Here is a 15,619-nt window from a genome sequence, read left to right as displayed (position 1 = left end):
TCTCAAACTTCTGGGTTTCTCAGGTGATCCTCCTTCCTCGGCCTCCCAAATAGTTGAAATTACAGGCATGCATCATTGTGCTTTCTTATGGTTTTAATATTCTATACATTATTGATTTAAAATGCATTTTACCTTTTCCTTTAATAGATCCTGGGAGTTCTGATGAATCTGCAGTCAGGTAGGATTTTACAGATTTAAAAAATTATGTTAACTAAGAAAATACAGATGGAAGAAACTATTATCTATTGAGTGTTGTATTCTAGGCTAAATACCCTATTATGTGCTATGCATTTATCTCATAAAGCCATTACAACGTGTTTTCTTATAACCTACTGTTTATTAAATAGGCAAATGTGGTTTAGAGAGGTTGATTAATTGGATCACGATCCCATAGTTCACAAAGTAGCTGACCCACAGTTTGACCGTCAGCCTATCTGGCTTTCATATCTTTTCTCTTACTCCTCAGTACAGATTGATAGAGATATCTGTGCAGTACTTTGATCAAGGTATAGGTCTGAATAAGATTAGTCAGATTATTTTAATGTCTAAATTAATGAGTTTAAATAAGTTAAACTCTCATTTCAGGTTACTGTCAGAAATGAGGTTAGTCCTTGGGTTTGTCCTAATAAATCTGACAATTTTTGTGGTAACCAGCATCTTTTTTTAAATTAACCATCAAAGCCTTTAAGGCACAGTAAAGGTTTGGCCATAGGACTGGAAGTTACACAAAACCAAGATTTAGCAAGTCTTGGAAAGAAATTATTTAACTTCCCAGTTTTGTTTTCCCTGTAGGCTAGTATTTCTGCCTACTTCCATAATGCTTTTTTATTTTTTGTTTTTCTTTTTCCATGACTTTTCTTCCTTGGTGTTTCTTTGGTTTTGAAATTCTGCTGGCTATGTATTCCCAATTTTCCTACAGACAGAACCAAAAGCATACAGAATTACAGAAACTTAAGGAATCTTAGGACAAATTACAATAGCTCTAGTACATCAATCTGTGTTGAATGTTCTGGTCAAATGATTTTCTAGAGAACTTGAGACTCAGAGATTAGGATGCTTTTTTTGGGACATAAGACGTGGTAGAAATGAGATTTGAGCTCACTTTAAAGCCCAATACTCTCCCTTCTTGCTTTATTCTATTGGCATTTTGTTGTCGTTGTTGTTGTTTGAGACAGAGTTTTGCTCCTGTTGCCAGACTGGAGTGCAATAGCACAATCTCGGCTCACTGCAACCTTCGCCTCCTGGGTTCAAGCGATTCTCCTGCCTCAGCCTCCTATCTGGGATTACAGGCATGCGCCACCATGCCCGGATAATTTTGTATTTTTAGTACAGATGGGGTTTCTCCATATTGGTCAGGCTGATCTCGAATTCCTGACCTCAGGTGATCTGCCCGCCTCAGCCTCCCAAAGTGCTGGAATTACAGGGGTGAGTCACCATGCCTGGCCTGGCATGTTTTAATAATACAAAGGGGGAGTGAGTCTGGTGAACCCAGTGGATAGAATGAGAAAGGAATTAGCTGGTGAACCCAATGGAAATGGCTAAGAATGGAATGAGCAGGGGAAGGCCAAGTTTGAAGACAAATGACACTGAATACAGATTATTCAATAAGAGATTAGAATGTTGGGATTTATGACAAGTCTGATAAATTATAAAGATGAAGGACACAAGCTACAAAGGCATATTAAAATAGAGGGTTCAAGGAAGCTCTAAACAGAATGCTGTGCTCTTTTTAAATCAAGAACTGACAAACGAAGATTTTTGCTGTAAGATGCTAAGACATTTGGAGACACTGAGAGCAGTCTCTACCGCAGACAGAAATGTGGTATCACTTAATTCCATCCCGACTTACAGAGAGGTGGCTTAGAGCCCCTTGAGTACTGACGGGCTGGAGATTGCTGAACTACATAGATCTGTGGCCCAGGGCAGGTATCGCCTCGTCTCTGCCTCTTTCCCCAATTCACCGATGTCCTTCCCATATCCATGCAGGCTGGGTCAGGGCATCACTGGCTGTCAAATCAGTCATGAAATTCAGCTGGGTAGTTGGAGGTGTGTCTCTGACGGTAGTTAGTGGCGACTCCAGTTAGGTTGTTATTCAGGAGGAGGCATCTAGAGCACTGCCACTCCTGGTCATTTGAGGCCATCCTTACAGGAGTCTGTGCTTTCATGGACTGAAGATTTGAAGATTGGAAACTGCCATGAAGCCCTGCATAAGTGGAATCTGGGAGTGGGAACCCATAGGAAGAAAGACATTCAGACAGTATTTAGGGAAATAGAGGTACTACTGCCAGAACTGTTTTTCCAGCAGTCTCTCTCGTTGGATATCTGAGTGCCTATGAAGGTTTTTAAGGGCTTACTAGTTTATGTGGACCAGAATAAGGTAGGATCTATAGAGTGAAAATAATTGGATTTTTATAATTGGTAATGTTTTAATCTTTCTGGGAAGAGTATCCTCAATAAGAAAATACACCTTTGTTATTAGACTTTTGTACATTTAGCTCTCACACGTTTCAAATAACAGCAGGGGATTCTCTATACTCTTTTAGGACAAAGGAAAGCTTTGGGACCTTCTTAAGTGGTTTTCATGCTGAGGAACCGACTGCCATTTTGAAGTGACACAGATTGGTCTTTTAACCAGAGATAGATAATGGACAAGAGACAATGGATCTTTCTACCTTGTTTTAGGTCATAATGTTCCTTCCAGTTTAGGTGACAAAAGTTATGTCATCCGTTAATTGAATTTCATGTTCTGCTTCAGGACAGATAATTTGTGAGGGTAAATTATTGTCAAGCTCTGCCAATATATTGGCTGTCACTATTTGTTATGGAGCTCAAGTTCAGTTTTCATTTAATATTTTATAGAATTAGACAGCTGAAGGCAGAAATAGGTAACCAAAATTTATTTTTAGAACAGAGGCCATATTTTAATTGTATCAAGGAATGTTGTTTAATATACAGACGGCTGACCTTTTCACAGATTGTGTTTTTGTTTATTGGAGGGGGAAGCTGAATATGAACTGGCAATTTAAAAATTTGTAAAAAAAAAAAAAAAAAAAAATCAACTTGCTGATTTTTATTGTATATTTTTGCTCTAAAGCATTTTCCAAGAAACTGTGTGTGGATTCATGCCTAAACCAGATGATGAAGACTTGACTGTTACTACCAAGGTAAAGTAGTCTCTTGTAAAATGTTCTCCCAGTCAACTTTTGCATGGTATTTACTTTTTTAAAATTTAGCAGTGGTTTACCTGTAATTGCTTTATGATGGTTATGGAAAGTTGGTCAGAGAAAACCATAGACATATGGCTAGTTGATTAAAAAATTTTATTTAATGTTGGTAACTAACAAAAGATTGATAAGTACTGTGACAGGGTGGGGGCTGAACAAAAATGAACTGGAAGATACATAGCAACAGAAAAATCACCTCAGGAAATGCTTTCCCCAATGGAGAAAATATGAAATTTTGTTAAGGTTTAATTAGAGAAATATTAATACTTTGACTTTTAAACCATACTAGTGTGACATCTGTTTTTGCCAGTATAAATCTTCAGTGGATCAAAATACTTGTGGTAGTTATGGAATCTCCCTGTCACCTTTTAGTTGAAAAAGTGTACAACAAATAGCATATAGCTGTTTTCTTGGACACTCATTATTTGGGTATTACATACTCCGTAGGAGAGATTGTTCCTCTACTTATATTATTGGTTCTGTAGTAAGACTAAAATACTAAAACTTGTGTGAAAAATAGCTGGGTGTGGTGATATGTACCTATAGTCCCAGCTACTTGGGACTTTGAGGTTGCCTGAACCCAGGAGTTTGAGAACCACCTGGGCAGCATAACAAGACTGCATCTGATTGATTTTTTAAAATTATACTAAGTTCTGGGCTACATATGCAGAACGTGCAGGTTTGTTACACGGGTATACACGTCCTATCGTGGTTTGCTGCATCCATCCCCCATCATCTACATTAGGCATTTCTCCTAATGTTAACCCTCCCCAATCTCTCCACCCCCTGCTATCCCTCCCTTTTCCCCCTCTCCTCCCAACAGGCCCTGGTGTGTGATGTTCCCCTCCCTGTGTCCCAGTGTTCTTATTGTTCAACACCCACTTATGAGTGAGAACATACAGTGTTTGGTTTTCTGTTCTTGTTTTCTGAGAATGATGGTTTCCAGTTTCATTCATGTACCTGCAAAGGACATGAACTGACCCTTTTTTATGGCTGCATAGCATTCCATGGTGCATAGATGCCACATTTTCTTTATCCAGTCTATCATTGATGGGCATTTTGGGTTGGTTCCAAGTCTTTGTTAAACACTGCTGTAATAAACATATATGTGCATGTGTCTTTATAATGATTTATAAACCTTTGGGTACATACCCAGTAATGGGTTTGCTGGGTCAAATGGTATTTCTAGTTCTATATCTCTGAGGAATTGCTACACTGTCTTCCACAGTGGCTGAACTAATTTACACTCCCACCAACAATGTAAAAGTGTTCCTATTTCTACACATACTCTCCAGCATCTGTTGTCTCCAGATTTTTTAATGATCACCATTCTAACTGGTATGAGATGGTATCTTCATGTGATTTTGATTTGCATTTCTCTGACTGATGATGATGAGCTTTTTTTCATGTTTGTTGGCTGCATCAATGTCTTCTTTTGAGAAGCGTGTTCATTTCCTTTGCCCACTTTTTGATGGGGTTGTTTTTTCATGTAAATTTGTTTAATTTCTTTCTAGATTCTGGATATTAGCCCTTTGTCAGATGGGTAGATTGCAAAAATTTTTTCCCATTCTGTTGGTTGCTGGTTCACTCTAATGATTGTTTCTTTTGCTGTGCAGAAGCTCTTAAATTTAATTAGATCCCACTTGTCTATTTTGGCCTTTGTTGCCATTGCTTTTGGTATTTTACTCGTGAAGTCCTTGCCTATGCCTATGTCTTGAATGGTATTGCTAGGTTGTCTTCTAGGGTTTTTATGGTATTAGGTCTTATGTTTAAATCTTTAATCCATCTGGAGTTAATTTGTATATAAGGTGTAAGGAAGGGATGCAGTTTCAGCTTTCTGCAGATGGCTAGCCAGTTTTCCCAACACCATTTATTAAATAGGGAAACCTTTCCCCATTGCTTGTTTTTGTCAGGTTTGTCAAAGATCAGATGGTTATAGATGTGTGGCGTTAATTCTGAGGACTCTCTTCTATTCCATTGGTCTATATCTCTGTTTTGGTATCAGTATCATGCTATTTTGATTACTGTAGCCTTGTAGCATAGTTTGCAGTCAGGTAGAATGATGCCTCTAGCTTTGTTTTTGTTCTTGTTTGTTTGTTTTGCTTAGGATTGTCTTGGCTATGCGGGCTCTCTTTTGGTTCCATATGAAGTTTAAAGTAGTTTTCCAATTTTGTGAAGAAAGTCTGTGTAGCTTGGTGGGGTAGCATTGAATGTATAAATTATTTTGGGCAGTACAGCCATTTTCACAATATTGATTCTTCCTAACCATAAGCATGGAATGTTTTTGCATCTGTTTGTATCCTCTCTTATTTCCCTGAGCAATGGTTTGTAGTTCTCCTTCAAGAGGTCATTTCAACCCTTGTTAGATGTATTCCTAAATATTTTACTCTCTTTATAGCAATTGTGAATGGGAGTTCACTCATGATTTGGCTGTTATTGGTGTATAAGAATGCTTGTGACTTTTCTTAGACTGCTGAAGTTGCTTATCAACTTAAGGAGATTTTGGGCTGAGACGATGCGGTCTTCTGAATACACAATCATGTCATCTGCAAATAGAGACAATTTGACTTCCTCTTTTCCTAGTTGAATAACCTTTATTTCTTTTTCTTGACTGATTGCCCTGACCAGAACTTCTAATACTATGTTGAGTAAGAGTGATGGGAGAGGGCATCCTTGTCTTGTGCCAGTTTTCAAAGGGAACACTTTCAGTTTTTGCCCATACAGTATGTTATTGTCTGCAAGTTTGTCATAAATAGCTCTTATTTTAAGATACGTTCCATCGATACCTAGTTTATTGAGTTTTTAGCATAAAGCGCTGTTGAATTTTATCAAAGGCGTTCTCTGCATCTATTGAGATAATCATGTGGTTTTTGTCTCGGTTCTGTTTATGTGATGATGGATTATGTTTATAGATTTGCGTATGTTGAAACAGCCTTGCATTTCAGGGGTAAAGCTGACTTGATCTTGATGGATAAGCTTCTGCATGTGCTGTTGGGTTCAGTTTGCCAGTATTTTATTGAGGATTTTACCATCAATGTTCATGGATATCGGTCTGAAATTTTCTTTTTTCGTTGTGTCTCTGCCAGGTTTTTGTATCAAGAAGTTGGTCTCATAAAATGAGTTAGGTTCTCAGCCCAAAATCTCCTGAAACTGATAAGCAACTTCAGCAGTCTCAGGATACAAAATCAATGTGCAAAAATCACATGCATTCCTATACACCAATAACAGACTTAAAGAGAGTCATATCAAGGATGAACTGCCATTCACAATTGCCACAAAGAGAATAAAATACTTAGGAATACAATTAACAAGAAACGTAAGGACCTCTTCAAAGAGAACTACAAACCACTGCTCAATGAAATAAGAGAGGACACAAACAGATGGAGAAACATTCCATGTTCATGGTTAGGAAGAATCAATACATGAAAATGGCCATACTGCCCAAAGTAATTTACAGATTCAACGCTATCCCCTTCAAGCTACCAATGACCTTCTTCACAGAACTGGAAAAAGACACCTTAAACTTCACATGGAACCAAAAGAGAGCCTGCATAGCCAAGTCAATTCTAAGCAAAAAGAACAAAGCTGGAGGCATCATGCTACCTGACTTCAAACTATAGTACAACGCTACAGTAATCAAAACAGCATGGTACTGGTACCAAAACAGAGATATAGACCAATGGAACAGAACAGAGGGCTCGGAGGCAACGCCACACATCTACAACCATCTGATCTTTGACAAACCTGACAAAAACAAGCAATGAGGCAAGGATTCCCTGTTTAATAAATGGTGTTGGGAAAACTGGCTAGCCACGTGCAGAAAGCAGAAACTGGACCCCTTCCTGACACCTTATACTAAAATTAACTCCAGATGGATTAAAGACTTAAACATAAGACCTAACACCATAAAAACCCTAGAAGAAAATCTAGGCAAAACCATTCAGGACATAGGCATAGGCAAGGACTTCACGACCAAAACACCAAAAGCATTGGCAACAAAAGCCAAAATAGATAAAAGGGACCTAATCAAACTCCACAGCTTCTGCACAGCAAAAGAAACAGTGATTAGAGTCAGCTGGCAACCAACAGAATGGGGAAAAAATTTTGCAATCTACCCATCTGGCAAAGGGCTGACATCCAGAATCTACAAAGAACTAAAACAGATTTACAAGAAAGAAACAAGCCCATTCAAAGGTGGGTAAAGGATATGAACACTTTACAAAGGAAGACATATACGAGGCCAACAAACATATGATAAAATGCTCATCATCACTGGTCATTAGAGAAATGCAAATCAAAACTACATTGAGATACCATCTCACACCAGTTAGAATAGCGATCATTAAAAAATCTGGAGACAACAGATGCTGGAGAGGATGTGGAGAAATAGGAACACTTTTACACTGTTGGTGGGAGTGTAAACTAGTTGAACCATTGTGGAAGATAGTGTGGTGATTCCTCAAGGACCTAGAAATAGAAATTCCATTTGACCCAGCAATCCCATTACTGGGATATATCCAAAGGATTATAAATTGTTCTACTATAAGGACACATGCACACAAATGTTCATTGCAGCACTGTTTACAATAGTAAAGACCTGGAACCAACCCAAATGCCCATCAATGATAGACTGGACAGGGAAAATGTGGCACATATATACCATGGAATATTATGCAGCCATAAGAAACGATGAGTTCGTGTCCTTTGTAGGGACATGGATGAACCTAGAAATCATTATTCTCAGCAAACTGACACAAGAACAGAAAATCAAACACCGCATGTTCTCACTCATAGAAGGATAAAGCATTCAAAGCACCATCTTGGAAACAGAGACTAGATTCCTGCTAGACTACAAACTTGCTGGTGCTTTGATCTTCCCAGACTATAAAACCATGAGAAATATATTTCTGTTGTTTATGAATTACTGATATCACATATTCTGTTAGATAGTATAACTCTATATAAGATTCTTTGTTGAAAGTCTTTTTGTGTTGTTTTGTTTTTTTGAGATGGAATTTTGCTCTTGTTGCCCAGGCTGCAGTGCAATGGCATGATCTCGGCTCACAGCAACCTCCACCTACCTGGTTCCACTGATTCTCCTGCCTCAGCCTCCCAAATAGTTGGGATTATAGGCATGTGCCACCACACCCTGCTAATTTTGTATATTTAGTAGAGAGGGGGTTTCTCCAAGTTGGACTCACTGGTCTCGAACTCCTGACCTCTGGTAAACCACCCACCTAGCCCTCCCAAAGTGCTGGGATTACAGGCATGAGCCACCACGCCCTGCCAAAAGTCTTTTTATTTCAGAACTTTGAACATTTTTTTTTTTTTGAGAACTTTGAACATATTACAGCACTGTCCTCTGCCTTTCATAATTTCTGATGAGAAATCAGCCATTGATTTGCTGAAGATCCCCTCTCAGTGGTGAGATGCCTGTGGTCTTGCTGCTTTCAAAGTTTTCTATCTTTTAATAATTTGATTACGATGTTTTTACTGTTCATCTCTGAATTTTTCCAATTTGGAGTTTATTGAATTTCTTAAATGTGTGGATTAAAGTTTTAAATTAAAAAAAATTAGCGGGGCATTGTGATGCATGCCTATAATCCCAGCTACTCAGGAGGCCAAGACATGAGAATCCTTTGAACCTGGGAGGCAGAGGTTGCAGTGGGCCAAAATTGAGCCACTGCACCCTAGCCTGGGCAACAGAGCAAGACCCTGTCTCAAAAACAAACAAAAAAAAAAATTAAAAGAAAATTTTTTTAAGTATACTTACTTAGTTTCTCCATTAGAATGTCAGCTCCAGGTGGGCTGCTGAATCCTCAGTACATAAAACAATGCACAGCAGGTGCTGAACAAATACTTGTCATCCACTGTAGGAAAAAAATATCAAATCATACAAAAAGATGTAAAATAAAAAGTATATTGTCTTCACTTCCATCAGTTCCTCTCCTCCAAAGTGACAGTCTGATGCGTACTTTTAGAAGAAAATGTACCTAAATACAGGTTTTAAAAAAATATTTTGACAGATTTAAATGGATCATACTGTACATAGAGTTCTTTGTGTAGTTAATATATTATCTGGGTACATTCTGATCTGCTTTGTTTTTTGGGGGTTTTGTTTTTAGTTTGGGTTTTGAAATGGGGTCACACTCTCCCAGGCTGGAGTACAGTAGTTGATCATAGCTCACAACAACCTCGAGCTCCTGGGCTCAAGCAATCCTCCTGGTTTAGCTTCCCAAGTAGCTGGGACTGCAGGTGCACTGCTGCCATATCGGGCTTGCTTCATTTGTGTTCATGATGCATGCTTGTCTGGAACGTGGATGTGCCCTGCTGGCATTACCTTTCTCCCATTCATTGCAAAAACAGGTTTTTCCCTGTTTTCTACTATCATGATCCATGCTACAATGAGTGTCCTGGTGCCTGTACTGGGGTACAGTGACAGGTCTATCCCTGCCTAGCTGGCTTTGAAAAGTTTAAAGACAACAGTGCAGGCCGGGCACAGTTGCTCACACCTGTAATCCTAGCACTGTGGGAGGCAGAGGCGGGGTGGATCACCTGAGGTCAGGAGTTCAAGACAAGCCTGACCAAAATGATGAAACCCCGTCTCTTCTAAAAACACAAAATTAGCTAGGTGTGGTGGCTCATGTCTGTAATTGCAGCTACTCCGGAGGCTGAGGCAGGAGAATCACTAGAACCCAGGAGGCGGAGGTTGCAGTGAACCGAGATCACGCCATTGCACTCCAGACAGGGAGTGAACAAGAGTGAAACTCCATCTCAAAAAAAAAAAAAAAAAATGCAGTGCAACTTACCATTTTGCAAAGCTGGCCCCATGTCAGGAGACCATATAGAGATGGACTATGGAAATTACCTTTTAAGCACAGTTAAAAACAGTTAATGGTGAAAGATGACTTCAGATGATGCCCCATGTCTTTTCTGTCTTTTTATTGTTAACTGTGTCATTCTTTTTGTACTGTTGTGCTCATTACAACTATTCCTTCTTGGTCAGGTTGACAAATTTTTCTGTGAACCAGCATTAAACATTTTTATAAATATAAAACTTATCTGTTAAACTACCACCTGCTTCATGTTAGCTGAGTCGCAGGTGGAATGTTTAAGGAAGTTCTAGCCTTTTCAGCATTTGTGAAAGTGTGCTCGTGCCGACACTGAATTTTCTTAGTCTTACCTTAAATCTCTCAGAGTCTGGACCTGCAGGAGAGATGGTGTTCAAATTCAAGCCTGCATCAGAATCATCCTGATAGCTTAATATATTTGGTTGGTTGACTGATTGATTGAGATGGAGTATCACTCTGTTTCCCAGGCTGGAGTGCAGTGGCGTGATCTTGGCTCACTGCATCCTCCGCCTCCTGGGTTCAAGTGATTCTTTTACCTTAGCGTTTGAGTAGCTGGGATTACAGGCATGCAACACCACACCTGACTAGTTTAAAAAATATTTTTAGTAGAGATGGTGTTTCACCATATTGGCCAGGCTGGTCTCAAACTCCTGACCTCAGGTGATCCATTTGCCTCGGCCTCCCAAAGTGCTGGGATTACAGGCGTGAGCCACTGTGTTGGCTGATAGCTTGTTACTATAAATCAGCTTTCTGGGCCCCACGCAGATTTTCAGTTTAGTAGGTCTGGGTGGCGCCTGAGTATCTGCATTCCTAACACATCCCCAGGTTCTGCTGCTGCTGGTCCAGGTCAACATGCAGAGACACACTGGAGTTGATCCTACTCAAAGTGTGGTCCATGGACCAGCAGCCATGGCATCACCTGGTGCTTATTAACAGTGCAGAATTTTAGGCCTCAGCCCAGATCCACTGAAACAGAATTTGAATTGTAACTAGTTCTCTAGGTGGTGTGTATAGACAATAAAGTTCAAGAGACACTGGAAGAAAGTAGGAGTAAAGAAATTTTTTCTGGAAACTTTCAGCATTCCAGGCCATATGGTCTTTATCACAAATACCTGTCTCTTCCTGCGTAGTGGAAAAGCAGCCTTAGATAATACGGAAATCGATGGGTGTGACCGTGTTCCTGTAAACATGTTTTTAGAAATACTAAAATTTAAATTTTACAGAATTTGCATCTGTCAGGTAATATTGTGTTGATTTTTTTTTCACCATTAAAAATATGAAATCTGGGGCCAGGCGCGGTGGCTCACGCCTGTAATCCCAGCACTTTGGGAGGCCGAGGCAGGTGGATCACAAGGTCAAGAGATCGAGACCATCCTGGTCAACATGGTGAAACCCCGTCTCTACTAAAAATACAAAAAATCAGCTGGGCATGGTGGCGCGTGCCTGTAAGCAATCCCAGCTGCTCAGGAGGCTGAGGCAGGAGAATTGCCTGAACCCAGGAGGCGGAGGCTGCAGTGAGCCGAGATCGCGCCATTGCACTCCAGCCTGGGTAACGAGAGCGAAACTCCGTCTCAAAAAAAAAAAAGAAAAAAAAAATATATATATATATGAAATCTGGCTGGGCACTGTGGCTCATGCCTGTAATCTCAGCACGTTGAGAGGCTGAGGCAGGTGGGTTGCTTCAGGCTAGGAGTTTGAGACCAGCCTGGCCAACATGGTGAAACCCGGTCTGTACTAAAATCAAAAAAATTAGCTGGCCGTGGTGGTGCATACCTTTGGTCTCAGCTACTCAGGAGACTGAGGCAGGAGGATCACTTGAACCCAAAAGGCGGAAGTTGCAGTGAGCCAAGATCATACCACTGCACTCCCGACTAGGCAAAAGAGTGAGACGCTGTGCCCCACAAAAAAATTAGCAGGGTGCAGTGGAGCATGACGGTCATCCCAGCTTCTTGGGAGGCTGAGGCACGGGAATTGTTTTAACCTGGGAGGTGGAGGTCGCGTTGAGCCAAGGTCATACCACTGCAATCCAGCCTGGGCAACAGAGCAAGACTCCATCTCAAAAAAACTAAAAAATGAAATCCATGCTGCGTTCACGAGCCGTATGTGGACCTCAGAACATTTTTGGCCAGCCCCTGGCTTAGAGGAATGTTCTTCTGAGAGTCAGGTCACCTGCCACATTCTACTGCCAGCTCACAGTGTGACCCCAAAGCCAGTTAGCTTACCTCCCTGGCTCTAGATTTTGTCACACGGAAAATGAAGGGGTTAGATCTCAAACATGTCAAATACTAGGCCCTTCCCTTCCTTCTCATGCACACAGCAGACACCCGGTCACTCATGGCGTTCCTTCCCACTGAGTTACGTTCAAGCAGCCCTCCACATGACTGCTGCCAGTGGACTGGAGTTGAGCAAGAAATGGCATCTCGTTGCTCTTCTGTGACTCCGTGTTCCCTAAGATCACATCTAGCTCCAGTGCCCCTGCATTCTGCCTTGTACATCATATTCTTCTTACACCCTAGTCCCTTGCCTTTACCAGGATACGCTGACAAACTCTATTTCTCTTCAAATTTCTTTTTGTAATTTTAGTAGAGATGGGGTTTCTCCATATTGGTCAGGCTGGTCTTGAACTTCCAATCTCAGGTGATCCACCCGACTTGGCTTCCCAAAGTGTAAAAGTGTTGGGATTACAGGCATGAGCCACAATATCCAGCATTTTTTTTTTTTTTTTTTGAGAGACGAATTCTCACTCTGTCACCCAGGCTGGAGGGCAGTGGCACAATCTCCATTCACTGCAGCCGCTGCCTCCCTAGTTCAACTGATTCTCCTGCCTCAGTCTCCCAAGTAGCTGGGACTACAGGTGCAAGCTGCCATGACAAGCTAATTTTTGTATTTTTAGTAGAGATGGGGTTTCACCATGTTGCCCAGGCTAGTCTTGAACTCCTGAACTCAAGTGATCCACCTGCTTTGGCCTCCCAAAGTGCTAGTATTACAGGCGTGAGCCACCATGACCATACTTTTTTTTTTTTTGAGATGGAGTCTCACTGTCACCCAGGCTGGAGTGCAGTGGTGCCATCTCGGTTCACTACAACCTCCGCCTCCGGGTTTCAAGTGATTCTTGTGCCTCAGCCTCCTGAGTTGCTGGGATTACAAGTGCACACCACCATACCTGGCTAATTTTTGTATTTTTAGTAGAGATGGGGTTTCACCATGTTAGCCAGGCCGGTCTTAATCTGACTTCAGGTGATCCACCCACCTTAGCCTCCCAAAGTGCTGAGACTACAGGCATGAGCCACTGTGCCCAGCCAAGAGTTCATTCTTGTACATAACTTAGTATTCAGTTGTGCAGATGCACATAATGGGTAAATCGGTCTGTTCACTTGCTAATAGATGTCTGGCTCACCTCCAGTTTGGGTTATCACAAACAAAGTGGCTAAGAATGTTCCTGTATCAGTCTTTTATAAACATATGTTCTCAGCTCTCTTGGGTGGATGTCTGGGAAGGGAGTGGCTGGCTGTATGGTCACTGTGTCTAACTTTAAAAAAACACAAAAAAAAAAAAAAAAAAAAATGCCAAACTCTTCCAGAGTCACAGAAGCATTTTATAGTCATGCCAGCAGAAACCACAATCCAAAATGGTCCTACGCTCTAAGAGGCCATACACACAAAAAAGGGACATAAAACGATTGCACACAAACCAATGAAGCATTGGGCTTTCAAACCCAAAGGTAGAAGCAGGGAGATCGCTCACACCTGCCTCCTTTTTTTTTTTTTTTTTTTTGAGATGGACTCTCACTCTGTCCCCCAGGCTGGAGTGCAGTGGTGCAATCTCAGCTCACTGCAACCTCTCCCTCCCAGGTTCAAACAATTCTCATGCCTCAGTCTCCCAGGTAGCTGGGATTACAGGTAAGTATCACCATACCCAGCTAATTTTTGTATTTTTAGTAGAGACGGGGTTTCTCCATGTTGGCCAGGCTGGTCTCGAACTCATGACCTCCTCCCACCTCCACCTTCCAAAGTGCTTTGATTACAGGCATGAGCCACCGTGCCCCAGCACACCTGACTTTTGAGAGGAAGTCACTCAGGGGTGAAGAAATTTTGTAAAGGGGTCCAAGAAGCCATGCAGACCCCCAAGCCCAGGCCTTCCTCATCTGGGTCCCTGAGCCTAGGAAACCCAGCAGCCCAGGGCTGCACGGGCTGCATTCCCTTCTCTGGTTAACTAAAGGGATCTGTGTGTAAAGGGCCAAACCAGGAAATTCCAGCCTAGGACAGGGTTGTTCTTGTCACTGTCTCTGGTTCCACAGGGGTTACAGGTGCCAGATCTGGCTTATGCCTCTGGGAATTAAGCAAGTAATCCCTCTGTCAATCTTCCTAGGAAATGACGCCCTGGCCCCAAGCTAAGCATCCCTAAACACGATGGTACTCACAGAGCCAGCCCCCTTTCAGGTGGCCTGCTTTCAAGCCCAATGAGCCAGTTCTCACCACACCCTCCCTGGCAAGATGGAAGTGTAGAGATGAATAAATACAACTTGTACAACTAAAACCTGCCCAGCATTTACTCAGGACTAGGGGACAGCTTATTATGACATTTATCTCACTGAATTTTCAGAAAATGCTCTGGTAATAAATGGAGGCTCATGCATGTAATCTCAGCACTTTGGGAGACCAAGTTAGGTAGATTGCCTGAGCTCAGGAGCTCAAGAACAACCTGGGCAACATGGCAAGATACCATCTCTACAAAAAGAAATTAGCCAGGTGTGGTGGCGCGTGCCCATAGACCCAGCTACTCGTGTGGCTGATGCAGGAGGATAACTCCAGCCTAGGCGATGGAGGCTGCAGTGAGCTGAGTTGGCACCACGGCACTCCAGCCTGGACAAAAGAGTGAGACCCTGTGTCATAATAATAGAGGCTCCCAGTGAGGCATGAAAGAACTTCATGGACAGGCCTTGAGGTGCCCACCCAGGTCTCCCTGCCTTCACTCTCATCCCTAATATCCACCCTCCCCAGGGCAGCCTGGGTTGTTATAAACCAGAACTCAGCTGTGTATGGTGGATCATGCCTGTAATCCCAGCTACTTGGGAGGCTGAGGCAGGAGGATCTATAAAAGCCATGAGTTGGAGACCAGCCTGGGCAACACAGTGAGACCTGTCTCTATTAAAATTAAATAAATAAAAAGGCCAGGCACAGTGGCTCACACCTATAATCCCAGCACTTTGGGAAGCCGAGGTAGGCAGATCCCCTGAGGTTGGCAGTTTGAGACCAGCCTGACCAACATGGAGAAACACTGTCTCTACTCAAAATACAAAAATAGCCAGGTGTGGTGGTACATGCCTACAATCCCAGCTACTAGGGAGGCTGAGGCAGGAGAATCACTTGAACCCAGGAAGCAGAGGTTGTGGTGAGCCAACATTGCACCATTGCGCTCCAGCCTGGGTGACAAGAGTGAAACTCTGTCTCAAAAAATACATGTATAAAATAATAAGTCAGGCGTGGTGGTGCACACCTGTAATCCCAGCTACCTGGGAGGCTGAGGAATGAGAATAGCTTGAAC

General features: G+C 41.9%; 1 long non-coding RNA gene across 2 annotated transcripts; it reads right to left on the bottom strand.

Moving 5' to 3' along the window:
* Positions 1-666: 666 nt before the first annotated feature.
* On the bottom strand, positions 667-14,421 carry LOC119466694. Of its 2 annotated transcripts, none has more exons than XR_005197782.1 (3): positions 14,318-14,421; positions 8,998-9,094; positions 667-913 (listed from the first exon to the last, which is right to left on the bottom strand). It is a non-coding gene; the product is annotated as an uncharacterized LOC119466694 (long non-coding RNA). The 2 variants fall into 2 exon arrangements; XR_001820758.2 differs by lacking the exon at positions 14,318-14,421 and adding an exon at positions 10,408-10,602.
* Positions 14,422-15,619: the final 1,198 nt, after the last annotated feature.

This window comes from Cebus imitator, unplaced genomic scaffold (assembly GCF_001604975.1).
Source record: "Cebus imitator isolate Cc_AM_T3 unplaced genomic scaffold, Cebus_imitator-1.0 Scaffold541, whole genome shotgun sequence".
In the NCBI taxonomy this organism is placed as follows: domain Eukaryota; kingdom Metazoa; phylum Chordata; class Mammalia; order Primates; family Cebidae; genus Cebus; species Cebus imitator.
Note: the sequence above shows the minus strand (reverse complement) of the source record. Positions and strands in the feature narration are given on the sequence as shown.